Genomic DNA, 14,069 nt, shown 5'->3' with positions numbered 1-14,069 from the left:
GTAAATTAATAGGGAAGACAAACAAACAAGTATTAATGTACACTATTAAATAAAAAAAATACAAACAAACAAGACATTAATGTACACTATTAACTAAAAAAACAAAGAAAGACTACAAGTATAAATTTTTTTAAATGGCTTTTATGTGGTTTAAATAAATAAAAGAAAAGAAAAGAAAAAAAATAAAAATGGGAGGAATAGTAAACTCATCGTTCTCACTCCCTCAATCTCAAAATCGCTCGTCCCTAAACCTTTACTCTCTCTGTCCTCATTCATCACCGCTCAGGCTCTCTCTCACAATTTCACTTCACAAAATCGTTCTCCAACTCACGTCTCTCACATCATAACCCTCTCTCAAACGTGCGTTTTTTCTTAATCGCTTCCGAATCATAAAAGAAATCAATGGCTGAAGCAAAAAAACGCTCACCTCCGGCGGTAAAGACGGCAATGATGAAGCTTCCAACTCTTTCAACTCTCCAAAACAGGTTTATCTTTGATTCTCCGGTTTTGGGTTTTTTGTTTTTCAGTAGCCGTCGAACTCTCTAGGGTTTTCGTTTTTTTTTCAAGCCCCCTTCTCTCTCAATTTTCGTCTCCTTTTATGCTTCAGGTTAGGGTTTCAAATTCGTGTCTTTATAGCTCAAAGAAGAAGGTGCCAAAACACTTTTTTGAGTTCAGTACTGGATTGGTCCTCTTTGAAGCTGCAATTCGGAAAGGTACTCTTAACGCAAGCTTTCTCTAATCGCTTTGCCTTAATCCCAAATTGGGAAATTTCTGGATTTTTAACACTTGCCAATTGTTTTGTGTTACTGCAGTAAAAATGTTGAAGATTCCAAAAGCAGTTTTTATTACGGTTTTGGAGGTTATGTCTGATATCGATTCGGTTGGGCTGACATCTCTCTAGTAATGTTCTAGACACAGTTGATTCCAAACAATCGAACAATGTTGCATAAGAATATAGGGCTTCAAGCAGACGCTCCGTTAGAGTTGAACCATTGTGATTTGAATCCTGTTCGGTAACAACCATGACTTTTGGCGATAAGCTCCACAGGGCGTTGAGAAAGCTTTCTGCATTCATTGAAGCAGTTGGAGATGCTGGCGAAGAGGATGATGATGCTGAACCGGGACTTGGACTATAGCCATTAACCGTATCTTTTTCAAGTAAATCCCCTAATGATGTGCTTTGGTTCATCAGCATAACTTTTTGAAGGTGAAGTCCATTTGAGTTTCTTGACAGAACATGAGTTTTTTCTTTCTTACTTTCAAAGACTTGATTTGCATTGCATTTTGTTTTTTTTTGCTTTGGGTACTGGCTGTTATGGTTTGATTTTCACAGGACTCCTTAAAGAAGTGATTAAGGCATATCGTGACAGTGCATTTAGATCTGCTGCCCAAAGCATTGGTGAACTTCCGATACATATCCAATTTTATCATCATCCTTCTGGCCTGAAGTTTATTTAACGTTGTAGGCAATGGAGTGAAAATCCAAAGAATGAAGAACACATCTAATACTGCCGCGGGAAGAACCAAAAAAGTTTTGCTTTACCCGAAAGATCACTTATTGCACCAACATGTTCTACCAATTCAAGAACTTCTGATGCAACAAAGAAGGTTCGTGGCAATTATTCGAAGCCAATGCGCTTGAAGATTTTATGGCACCTCTATGAGGATTTGCGGCTTTTCTCTCTTTCCTTTTTTACGGAATACACTGTGATATTTTCTTCGTGTGCATCATGCAGGTATTAGCAGTTTCTTTCCTTGAATGTACAAAGATAAGAACCTGATGTTTTCCAGCTATACCCATAACTTTCTTGTAACAGGTATCATTCATCAACTGGAATCTCTGAAGGAGTTTCTTTACTGTGATTCCAACATACTGCTGAGAAAGAGGCACAGGTCTATAACTGTTATCGAAATAAAACAACCCCTTGTTCAGATCGACACGCAAGAATAGGGCCACGTCCTCCTAATTAGGGAGAGTAGCCGACAATCCCACCAATCGAATATAATCTTTGGTTGTTTCAAATCTGCCTTACTGTTCTAACAACAATACTTTCGATTACAGGCCCTCTGTTATCATGAAGGAGAAGAATCTCATCAATAATGAGGAGCTTCACAAGATGTGCATAAGTTCGGTCCCTGGACTTCCGTGTGATAATATCCCACTTCTCAGGAGTTGTCACAATAATTTGAGTCTCTTCTATCTGCTGTCTTGTTAGTGACTGATCTCCACTGCTTAAAGATGTGCCATTTGCAGAAACGGTGGCAGGCGTCGGGAAATACCTGCATTAAGGCGAACTGTATAACGGAATCATGGTCGGTAGTCATTGAGACAAAGTCCATTTGTATCCATTATTGTTGTAACATCCTGAATACTTGTGTCTGCTTTAATATTTGAGAGTGTCTGAAAGAATTATGTATGATCAATTTGTCAACAGCCATGTTAGTAAGAAACTTTGCCAATCAGCTGCTTATTATACTTTGGAAGGCCAAGCTTTTTTGTTATTTATTAAATGAGCCGCTGCCAGTGCTGTTGTAAACTGTGCGAGAATTCATAAACCCATGTTGGGCTAGTTTGCGAAACAGTACCCTCCATAATTGCACTAAATCTATGAGAATAAGATCGGCTTTATAACCTCCTCCGCCCAAGGCATGAAGCTTGTCCAAGGTTGGAATACTATCGAAAGTTTGAGTTTTAGCTTCCAAATATTCATGTAAGATACTTTAAAATCATGCATGTAAATGAATGAATGATGTAATTGAAATATGAATGTGTGATTTTTGAATATGAAATGGGAAATGTATGATTATATGATAGTTGTTATATGAAATTAGAATTTTGGAAAATGGAATGATATTGATTGAAATATTGCATGGTTCAAGTGAAAAGGTGAATTGGTGTAGGTTGGATCAAGGGAATGCCAAGTCCATGTTTATGGTTTTAAAATGTTTGTCCTTTGGAAGATGACTTTGGTAATTTATGAAAATGTTGTAATGCTATTTTGATTTTGAAATGTACTATGGATATAAAAATGGATTTTTTTAGAAATAATCCAAGACTAATTTAAATATCAATTTAGATAATAATAAAAAATCAGTAGAAAACCCAATTAAAATCAAATTAATCCAATAATTTGTTACAATTACCTTTGACATCAATTCTAACATCTATTTGAAAATTAAAAATCAATTAGAGTTTTGAATCATTAGTAAAAATAACAATTAAAATTAAATTGAAATTTGGGAATTAAACTTAATTTGAAATTAAAATCAAAAATTGAAAAATTACAAAAGTCAAATGATTAAAATCCATTTTATAGTCAAAAGCACCATGATCAAAAAGGCATAGACAATGATCAATGTGTAACAAAAATATGGAGTTGGGAATGAACGTATGCAAATGAATTTTAGGCCAAGTGCCAAAAAAATAAATAATTCAGGACCAAAATCGGGGTATGACAGTTGCCCCTGTTTAAGCGTCTTCAACTAGAGAATATGAAGCAGGACACTCTTCATATGATCGTAGTGGGAGATGGTTAAATACTAAGAAGACCCGGATTTTGATCCTGAATCCCTATGACATGGTGTGATATGATATGATATGCATGACATGATATGCGTGGATGCATGGTTCTTTTTCTGCTATTTTTATCTGCTAGGGATATGGTGGACCCTTGACAGGGGATGCTACTAGACAGACCAATATGTGGGGAATACTGATGATCCACAGGGAGACAGACAAATGGTAAGTAACAACTTGCTGGGGAAACAGTCCTGTTGGAGAATCAGACACACACTGGGGAGTATTCAAAGTGAGATTTGATTAACGACACTTAGAATACAAGGGATTTCGGTAGTAAGTTCACACATGACTTACCGAACCCGAATAAAGGAAAAGATGCTACAACAGGTTCATATATGACCTGACAACGCTGGGGAATTATCAAGGAGAAAACTCCTCAGAACAGGTTCATGTATGACCTGACACCGGAATAAGGGTTCAACAACAGGTTCATACATGACCTGAATGGTATTGAACAAACAGAGAAAAAATCTTCAGAGCAGGTTCAAGTATGACCTGATACCGGAATAAAGGTTCAACAACAGGTTCATACATGACCTAAATGGTATTGAACAAACAGAGAAAAAATCTTCAGAGCAGGTTCAAGTATGACCTGATACCGGAATAAAGGTTCAACAACAGGTTCATACATGACCTAAATGGGATTGAACAAAGAATCTTCAGAGCAGGTTCAAGTATGACCGGACCCCGGAATAAAAGGTTCAACAACAGGTTCATATATGACCTGAATGGGATTGAACAAAGAATCTTCAGAGCAGGTTCAAGTATGACCGGACCCCGGAATAAAAGGTTCAACAACAGGTTCATATATGACCTGAATAGGATTGAACAAAGAATCTTCAGAGCAGGTTCAAGTATGACCGGACCCCGGAATAAAAGGTTCAACAACAGGTTCATATATGACCTGAATAGGATTGAACAAAGAATCTTCAGAGCAGGTTCAAGTATGACCGGACCCCGGAATAAAAGGTTCAACAACAGGTTCATATATGACCTGAATAGGATTGAACAAAGAATCTTCAGAGCAGGTTCAAGTATGACCGGACTCCGGAATAAGAGTTCAACGACAGGTTCATACATGACCTGAATGGTATTGAACAAATAGGGTAAAACTCTTCAGAGCAAGTTCAAATATGACCGGACCCCGGAATAAAAGGTTCAACAACAGGTTCATATATGACCTGAATAGTATTGAACAAAAATTGGAAAAACTCTTCAGAGCAGGTTCAAATATGACCGGACCCCGGAATAAAAGGTTCAACAACAGGTTCATATATGACCTGAATAGTATTGAACAAAAATTGGAAAAACTCTTCAGAGCAGGTTCAAGTATGACCTGACCCCGGAATAGCAACAATTGGACTTTGACCGTAAGCAATGGACTACAACCAATTTTTAACGGATTTTGCCAACAACAATTGGACTTGAAAATGACTGCGAAAACCGGATGTTGGTTTAAGGATACCAAAGACAAGCTGGAATTAGAGGTCAAAGGATCTAAGATCGACAACAAGACCTGGATCAGTGCAAAATGAGCACGAAGTACATTTCGGCTATGCATGATTTGAATGCATGATATATGAATGATCATGATTATGAGAATGCTGATACTTGGCAGACTGGGTGTTTGTAGAGACAGAGATTCGGATTCCTCAACACCAATAACATCGAACCCGTACAATTAACAGGCGCATCCGGAGGAGAATCTATCATGATTGACAGTTATAAATAACCAGAGGTCCATCCTTCCAGAGGATTAATGAGTTATATTCCATGGGGACTTTTGTTGGTGCTCTAGGAATATTTATGCAACCTTGAGGCTTTTGGGGAAACAAATGATTTTCCTTCGATTTTCACATGTATCAAAGTAAATTTTTCTAAGTTTCAAATTCTTTTTCCAAGTTTCAAAACTTCATTATTAACAAATAAATGACATTTTGCATAACAAAGAAAAGCATAGATGAACACAAATTGACAATGATTGGGAAAACTTGTGTTTTATTCAAGAATGGTAGCACACAAATGGCGTAGCTCCATAGAGTGTTACATTTTTTTGAAAATGACAATAAGGAAAGGTTTACATTGAATTCAGTGACCACTAACATCCTTAATAGATATGATCCCCCAAAAACCTTGCTCCTAAGGGGAGTGACTGGATTAATCTTCCACCTCAAATCCTTCGGTGTAAATCAGTAACAACTGATGCAGTTTATGCCTTTATGCCCCAAAGTTTTGCCTGGATCGCCCTTTCGGGTTTTCGATCCATCGGGACGCTCCTTTTTGCCTAAGTCGCCTTTTCAGGTTTTCAACTTAGCGAGCTACCATTTTTATTCATCCCTAACTTTTGCCTGGACCTCCCTTTCGGGTTTTCAGTCCACCGGGATACCCCTTTTTTTCTGCCTAAATCGCCCTTTCAGGTTTTCGATTTAGCGGGTTTTTGTTAGGCATAGTATTTTTTAACTGCATCAGAGTTCACGGGGTGTGAGAGCTCTTCATCATCCATAGTTGTGAGAATCAAGGCACCTCCGGAGAAAGCTTTCTTCACAACATATGGGCCTTCATAATTGGGAGTCCACTTCCCACGTGAATCCTTGTGTATTGGTAAGATCTTCTTAAGCACGAGGTCTCCTTCTCTGAATTCCCGAACACGTACTTTCTTGTCAAAAGCCCTTTTAAGCCGTTTCTGGTATAATTGCCCATGGCACAAAGAAGTCAATCGCTTCTCATCTATGAGGTTCAACTGATCAAATCTATTTTGAATCCACTCAGCCTCTTCTAGCTTGGTCTCCATCAAGATTCTCATTGAAGGTATCTCTACTTCAATTGGGAGAACTGCTTCCATCCCATATACCAAAGAGAATGGGGTTGCCCCTGTTGAAGTGCGGACGGAAGTCCGATATCCATGCAATGCGAAGGGTAGCATTTCGTGCCAATCCTTATAGGTTTTTACCATTTTCTGCAGGATCTTCTTGATGTTTTTGTTAGCGGCTTCAACAGCGCCATTCATCTTTGGACGATATGGTGAAGAGTTATGGTGCTCAATCTTGAAGCTCTCGCATAATTCCTTCATGGTCTTATTGTTCAGATTCGTCCCATTATCTGTGATGATCCGGCTTGGAATTCCATAACGGCAAATGATCTCTTTCTTGAGAAACCGTGCAACCACTTGTTTTGTCACATTAGCATAAGAGGCGGCTTCTACCCATTTGGTAAAGTAATCAATGGCAACCAGGATGAAGCGGTGACCATTGGAAGCTTTAGGCTCAATGGCGCCAATCATGTCGATGCCCCACATTGAGAAAGGCCAAGGTGACGTCAAAACATTTAGCAGGGTCGGAGGCACGTGTACCTTGTCGGCATAGATTTGGCATTTATGACATTTTCTAGCATAATTGAAACAGTCGGATTCCATGGTCAACCAGTAATAACCAGCTCTCAAAATCTTCTTGGCCATGGCATGCCCATTGGCATGAGTTCCAAAGGATCCTTCATGAATCTCCTTGATCAACAGGTCTGCTTCACGTCCATCCACGCATCTGAGCAGAATCATGTCGTGATTTCTCTTGTACAACACACCATTGCTTAAGAAGAATTTAGATGCTAACTTCCTCAATGTTTTCTTGTCAAGGGTTGTGGCATCTGTTGGATATTCTTGATTTTGCAAAAAGCACTTGATGTCGTGAAACCAGGGTTTACCATCGGCTTCCTCTTCAACTGACTGGCAGTAGGCAGGCTCAACTTTCCGCTCGATCTGAATGAGAGGTGCTTCATTATGGAACCTGACTTGGTACATTGAAGCCAACATAGCCAAAGCATCAGCAATTTGATTCTCAGTTCTCGGGATATGACGGAAAGTGATTTCGTCAAAGTATTTTATTAGTTCCATGACATAGGCACGATATGGGATCAACTTGGTATCACGGGTTTCCCATTCGCCCTTGACTTGGTATATCACCAAGGCTGAATCTCCACATACTTCAAGGATTTTGATTCGGAGATCAATGGTTGCTTCAATGCCTAGGATGCACGCCTCATATTCTGCTATATTGTTCGTGCAATCAAAACACAACCTTGCTGTGAAGGGAGTGTATCCACCATTTGGATTCAACAGGACAGCTCCTACGCCGTGCCCCATGTAATTGGAGGAACCATCAAACATGAGCTTCCACCGAGATCCGGGTTCAGGTCCTTCATCAAGTTCTGGGATCTCACAATCTTTTACTACCATAATGTCTTCATCAGGGAAGTCAAACTTCAACGACTGGTAATCTTCAACGGGCTGGTTTGCCAGGTAATCAGACAACACACTCCCTTTTATGGCTTTCTGAGACACATATTGGATGTCGTACTCAGATAGTAACATCTGCCAACGGGCGAGTCTTCCAGTCAAAGCAGGCTTTTCAAAGATGTACTTTATTGGATCCATTTTCGAGATCAACAAAGTAGTGTGGCAAATCATGTATTGTCTTAGACGACGAGCGGCCCATGCTAAAGCGCAACAGGTTTTCTCTAAGAGTGAATATCGGGATTCACAATCGGTAAACCTCTTACTCAGATAATAGATGGCATGTTCCTTTCGACCGGTTTCATCATGTTGTCCCAACACACATCCCATTGACTTTTCAAGCACGGTTAAGTACATAAAGAGTGGTCTCCCTTGAACAGGTGGAATTAGAATAGGGGGCTCTTGCAGGTACTGTCCGATTCTCTCAAAAGCCATTTGGCAGTCAGAATTCCATTCAACTGCTTGATCTTTTCGAAGCAATTTGAAGATAGGCTCACATGTGGCCGTCATATGTGAGATAAACCTTGAGATATAATTCAAACGCCCCAGGAAGCCTCTAACCTCTCGCTCGGTGCGTGGAGCAGGCATCTCTTGTATAGCCCGAACTTTGTCAGGATCTACCTCAATTCCTCGTTGGCTAACAATGAAACCAAGCAACTTTCCGGATCGGACACCGAAGGTGCATTTAGCAGGATTCAGTCGTAGTCGAAATTTCCGAAGACGCTCAAACAACTTCTGCAAGTGGTCTATATGATCCTCTTCACTTTGAGATTTTGCAATCATATCATCCACATAGACCTCAATTTCCTTATGCATCATATCATGGAAAAGAGTGACCATTGCTCTTTGGTAAGTTGCCCCAGCATTTTTGAGACCGAATGGCATTACCTTGTAGCAAAATGTTCCCCAAGGGGTGATGAATGTGGTCTTTTCCATGTCTTCTGGATCCATCTTGATTTGATTATAACGTGAGAATCCGTCCATAAAGGAGAAGACTGCGAACTTAGCAGTGTTGTCTACTAGAGTGTCAATATGTGGCAGGGGGAAATCATCCTTTGGACTAGCTTTGTTTAGATCCCTATAATCAACACACATCCTGACCTTTCCATCCTTTTTGGGTACTGGCACAATGTTGGCCACCCATTGAGGGTACTTTGCAACTGCTAGAAAACCGGCATCAAATTGACGTTTCATCTCGTCACAAATCTTTAGAGCCATGTCAGGTCTTGCTCTTCGGAGCTTCTGCTTCACTGGCGGACAATCTGGCTGTAGTGGTAGCTTGTGGACAACAATGTCAGTATCTAAACCTGGCATATCCTGATACGACCAAGCAAATACATCTACATATTCATGTAGCAACTTGATCAATCTTTCTTTGATGCTTGCCTCAAGTGTAGTCCCGACTTTGACCTCTTTTTTGTCTTCCTCGGTGCCAAGGTTGATTGTTTCCACTGGTTCTTGATGCGGCTGAAGGGCCTTTGACTCGTGCTCGAGCATCCTTTCCAGTTCTTCTGGGAAATCACAATCTTCCTCACTCTCCTCTTCCGCTTGGTAGATGGGGAGTTCAAAATTATAGGAAGTAGCGGGGTCATCGAATTCAACTGGTTTATTGATTATTCTGCATGTTTTTTAATGATGGTTTTTTAGAAAAATGGAAATAAAATGCAAAAGAAGTAAAAAAATATTTTTGTAGTTTTTTGAAAGGATTGCCATTTTAAGAAAAACAACAGATAAATGAACGACAAGAATTTGAACAAAATGCTCTTTATTTGTCATAATGATTTTTCGAAATTCAAAAGGGGCCCTACAAATGATCCATTAGCCTTGGGCAGAGCTAAAGATTTTCAAAAAACACAAAGGAAAACAACAATTACTTTGACACAGGAAAAACTTCTGGAATCTCAACCGCTTCCCAGTTTGTCAAGGTTGCTTCACACCGGTATATCAGATTCGATGTTTCTTTATCCTCAGTGTCATCTTCCACTGCACCAACTTGTTCTCCATGGATAAATCCTTTGCTCAGGAAAACTTCTTGAATGCTCCGCACACGGTCCTTTGCAGGGACCAGGGCTCCTCCATTAGCAGAAGGCTTGTACCCCAAACCAAAACGGTCATTCTTTTCATTGACGTTGATAACTTGCCCCCAACCTGCAGGGCCTCCACTTTCAACTGCTGATTTTGCACTCTTCAAAGAAGCGAATGACAAACTAGCTTTCTCAACAGGATCCTTAACCTCTTCAAGTGTAGCATTGGATATTTCAAGGGCTTGAAAGGAGGTTTCCAAGGCATCCTCATCAGCCTCAATATAACGGAAAGAGGAGAGTTGACTGATAATAAAGTCCTCTTCGCCTGAGACAATAACGAGCTTGTTATCGACAACGAACTTCATCTTTTGATGTAGAGTAGAAGTTACTGCCCCAGCAGCATGTATCCATGGGCGTCCCAAAAGGCAGCTATAAGCTGGATTTATGTCCATGACTTGGAAATTGATGGGGAATACATGCGGTCCAATCTGTATTGGTAACTCTACCTCCCCAACTACTGTCCTTCGAGAACCATCAAAAGCTTTCACCACAAGCGCACTAGGTTTCAACTCCGAACCTTGGTAAGACAGTTTAGCAAGCGCCCTCTTTGGTAGAACATTGAGGGATGATCCAGTGTCAACTAAAACACTAGCCAGAGCATCTTCTTGGCACTTTATGGATACATGCAAAGCACGGTTGTGATTCTTCCCCTCTTTGGGCAGCTCTTCATTACTGAAGCTTAGAGTGTTGCAAGCTGTGATATTGGCGACCACTCCATCGAATTGGCCGACCGTGATATCTTGGGTAACATGAGCCTGAGCAAGCACTTTTAGTAGGGCTTCCCTCTTTGGGCAGCTCTGCTTTACTCGGATGGTAATTCAAACCAAAGTCATAATCCTTCAGAAATTCTAACCATCTCCTCTGTCTCATATTCAGCTCTTTCTGATCAAACAAATACTTTAAACTTTTATGGTCACTGAAAACCTCAATCATCAGCTTCTTCTGACAGCATATGCGTACCGAACCTGACCTTCTGGTTATCGGCACACTCAGTTACTCGGAAGATCCTCTCGATCTCCTTCAACCACTTCTGAGCGCCATCTGGATCGTATGCTCCCTTGAACATTGGAGGATTGTTCTTCTGGAACTCACTCAGTTGACGAGCAGCTCCCATTCCCACAACATTCGGATTCCCTCCAAGTACTCCAGCTAGCATACCCAGAGCCTCAGCAATCGCATCATCATCTCTACCTCTTCCAGCCATCTCTATTCTGAAAACCCAAACAAACTAAAACAATGAGTACTGATAGGTTACTCAACACCTATACCGTACAGGGGAAACAGAATAATTACGACTCGACTCGACCGACTATGCTCTGATACCACTAATGTAACACCCTTCTAAAATACCCCAAATATTTAATTAAAATAATAAGCATATATCAGAGTAATTATGCAGTTAAGGGTGTCACACAATCATTCATACCATGTTCCAAAATAACTGTCATGCTCTTTATTTAATCAATTAAACATTTGCATAAATCGCAGCGGATATAAATCAAATTAATCAAAACATGTAACATACTACATGTAAACGGGTTCAACAATCATCAACAACACAATTAAAATGTTCCCTCCCGATGTTACATCTATCAGAGCATGACCCACTAGGGAGACTACACTAGACTCCAAGCATTCGCTTCTACTCAACTCATTTCTCGTTACCTGAAAAATAGTTGTAAGGGTGAGTTCCTCAATCAATATAATAAGCATTATAGAATATAATGTCATGTTAAGTAATTTAACACATTAATCACCCTAATCGCAACATACAATCAGTAACAGCACATCAGCTCAACATCAACATCAAGCACAAGTATAATCTCAAATCATACTCCACAACAACTCAAACACACGTATAATATTGGAATACATCCATTCATATTATACGCCATACATACATTATGCAATGAGACTCCACACATGCGGTACCGACTATTCTTGAACATATAGTTCAAGCTCACCGATCCCTCCAGATACGGCTACTAAGCTCACTAGTCCCACTCATTTGAGACCTAGTGACTCACTCACTAATTCCTCACCATGGGAATTAGCTACAGCCCCGAAGGCTAGACTATGCACACTAATCATCTAGCATGCAAACATCAACAACAAATCCACAATGATTCACTCACTAATTCCTCACCATGGGAATTAGCTACAGCCCCGAAGGCTATGCTATGCACGCTAATCATCTAGCAATGCAGCATCAACAACAATTCACAATGGACATATGCTCACACTCTAAGCCATACAACAGTCCATTTACCAATACATGCATAATATATACATTCATAGCATTATGCATATCATCATACATCATCAACACATGTATCAACACATCATTATCATGTAAATCAATTAAACATAGCATTAGCACACTCCACTAATACCTATACTGCTCAAAACAGCGGGAATAATCCCTATTACATCATACGCCAACATAGGCCAACTCTCAATTATGTACACAACATTAAAAAGCCAATTTTCCACTCTGCAACAGTGTTAACCGGTTAACGCCCTGGGTTAACCGGTTAACGCAGGCAAAAACACATTTTCTGGCAAAACGCAACAGTGTTAACCGGTTAACGCCCTGGGTTAACCGGTTAACGCAGGCAAAACAGCACATTTTCACAAATATAACAGTGTTAACCGGTTAACACCCTGGGTTAACCGGTTAACGCAGACAAAACAGCAGTTCCTGCGCTAACACAAGGCAGAATGCAGAATTCTCCGCACTTTCCGCCGTTGGAGGACTTCCGGACCTCCGATTCCGATTCCGTAAAAAGCTACACTATCGGAAAATCACGACACATACAATCACGGATTCAATTTCAGTTTTTAACACAGTTTAACCAACGTAATTCCAGCATTCACCAATCCCAATTAGGGTCAAATAACGGCTTATCACTACCCATCACATATTATCCCATAATACCCATTAATCGACGATAAACCCCCCTTACCTGAGTTAATCCGGCAAATCTTTGAGCTTCAAGCTTTTCCGTTCTTCAACCTTTAGCCCTTGCTCTGTCTCTTTGCCCTTTTCCTCTTTCACGATCGTTCTCTGTTTTCACGTGAAACTTTCTTTTTACCAAATGGGATTCTTTCTCTTATTTCCAAAATATATATATTTTCCGAATAATAATAATAATCCAAAAATAATAATAATAAAATTTCCAATTATTTAATTAAATTAATAAATAAATTATTAACTCAATTTAAATAATTATTTTATTATTATCGGGGTGTTACAACTCTCCCCCACTAAAAGAGTTTTCGTCCTCGAAAACATACCTCAAGCAAACAACTCTGGGTAAGACTCCTTCATCTTACTCTCCAGTTCCCAAGTCACGTTGCCACCTGCGGTTCCCCCAAGCTACCTTCACCAAGGCAATCTCTTTACCCCGCAACTGCTTCAACTCTCGATCCTCAATCCTCATAGGTGATGTTTCAACAGTCAGGTTATCTCTCACCTGTACATCATCTACTTGGACTACATGCGACGGATCATGAATGTACCTCCTCAACTGAGACACATGAAAAACCTCATGCAAATTCGCAAGTGACGGCGGTAAAGCGATACGATACGCTACTTCCCCTATCCTCTCCAAAATCTGATAAGGACCAATAAATCGAGGTGTCAACTTCTTCGACTTCAAAGCTCGACCAACACCAGTTATCGGAGTAACACGAAGAAACACATGATCTCCCTCTTGGAACTCAAGTGACTTCCTCCTCTTATCATGATAACTCTTCTGACGACTCTGAGCAATTCTCATCTTCTCCTGAATCATCTTAATCTTTTCTGTAGTCTGTTGAACAATCTCCGGTCCAACCACAGCGCTCTCACCGGACTCATACCAACATAATGGTGTCCGACATCTCCTACCATACAAAGCTTCAAACGGTGCCATACCAATGCTCGAATGAAAACTATTGTTGTAGGTAAACTCAATCAAAGGCAAATAACAATCCCAAGCGCCTCCCTTTTCCAAAACACAAGCTCTCAAAAGATCCTCTAATGACTGAATGGTCCTCTCAGTCTGACCATCAGTCTGCGGATGATATGCGGAACTCAATCTCAGCTTAGTTCCCAAAGCTCTCTGCAAACCTTCCC

General features: G+C 40.2%; 1 long non-coding RNA gene across 7 annotated transcripts; it reads left to right on the top strand.

Moving 5' to 3' along the window:
• The first annotated feature begins 279 nt into the window (after positions 1 to 279).
• On the top strand, positions 280 to 2,476 carry LOC127097751 (uncharacterized). Of its 7 annotated transcripts, none has more exons than XR_007793156.1 (5): positions 280 to 485; positions 608 to 713; positions 813 to 1,608; positions 1,737 to 1,893; positions 2,063 to 2,476. It is a non-coding gene; the product is annotated as an uncharacterized LOC127097751 (long non-coding RNA). The 7 variants fall into 7 exon arrangements; XR_007793157.1 differs by having other exon boundaries at positions 813 to 1,736; positions 1,818 to 1,893; XR_007793153.1 differs by having other exon boundaries at positions 282 to 485; positions 813 to 1,207; positions 1,334 to 1,736; positions 1,818 to 2,476.
• Positions 2,477 to 14,069: the final 11,593 nt, after the last annotated feature.

Source organism: Lathyrus oleraceus, chromosome 6 (genome assembly GCF_024323335.1).
Source record: "Lathyrus oleraceus cultivar Zhongwan6 chromosome 6, CAAS_Psat_ZW6_1.0, whole genome shotgun sequence".
In the NCBI taxonomy this organism is placed as follows: domain Eukaryota; kingdom Viridiplantae; phylum Streptophyta; class Magnoliopsida; order Fabales; family Fabaceae; genus Lathyrus; species Lathyrus oleraceus.
This window is presented reverse-complemented; position numbering and strand designations above follow the sequence as displayed.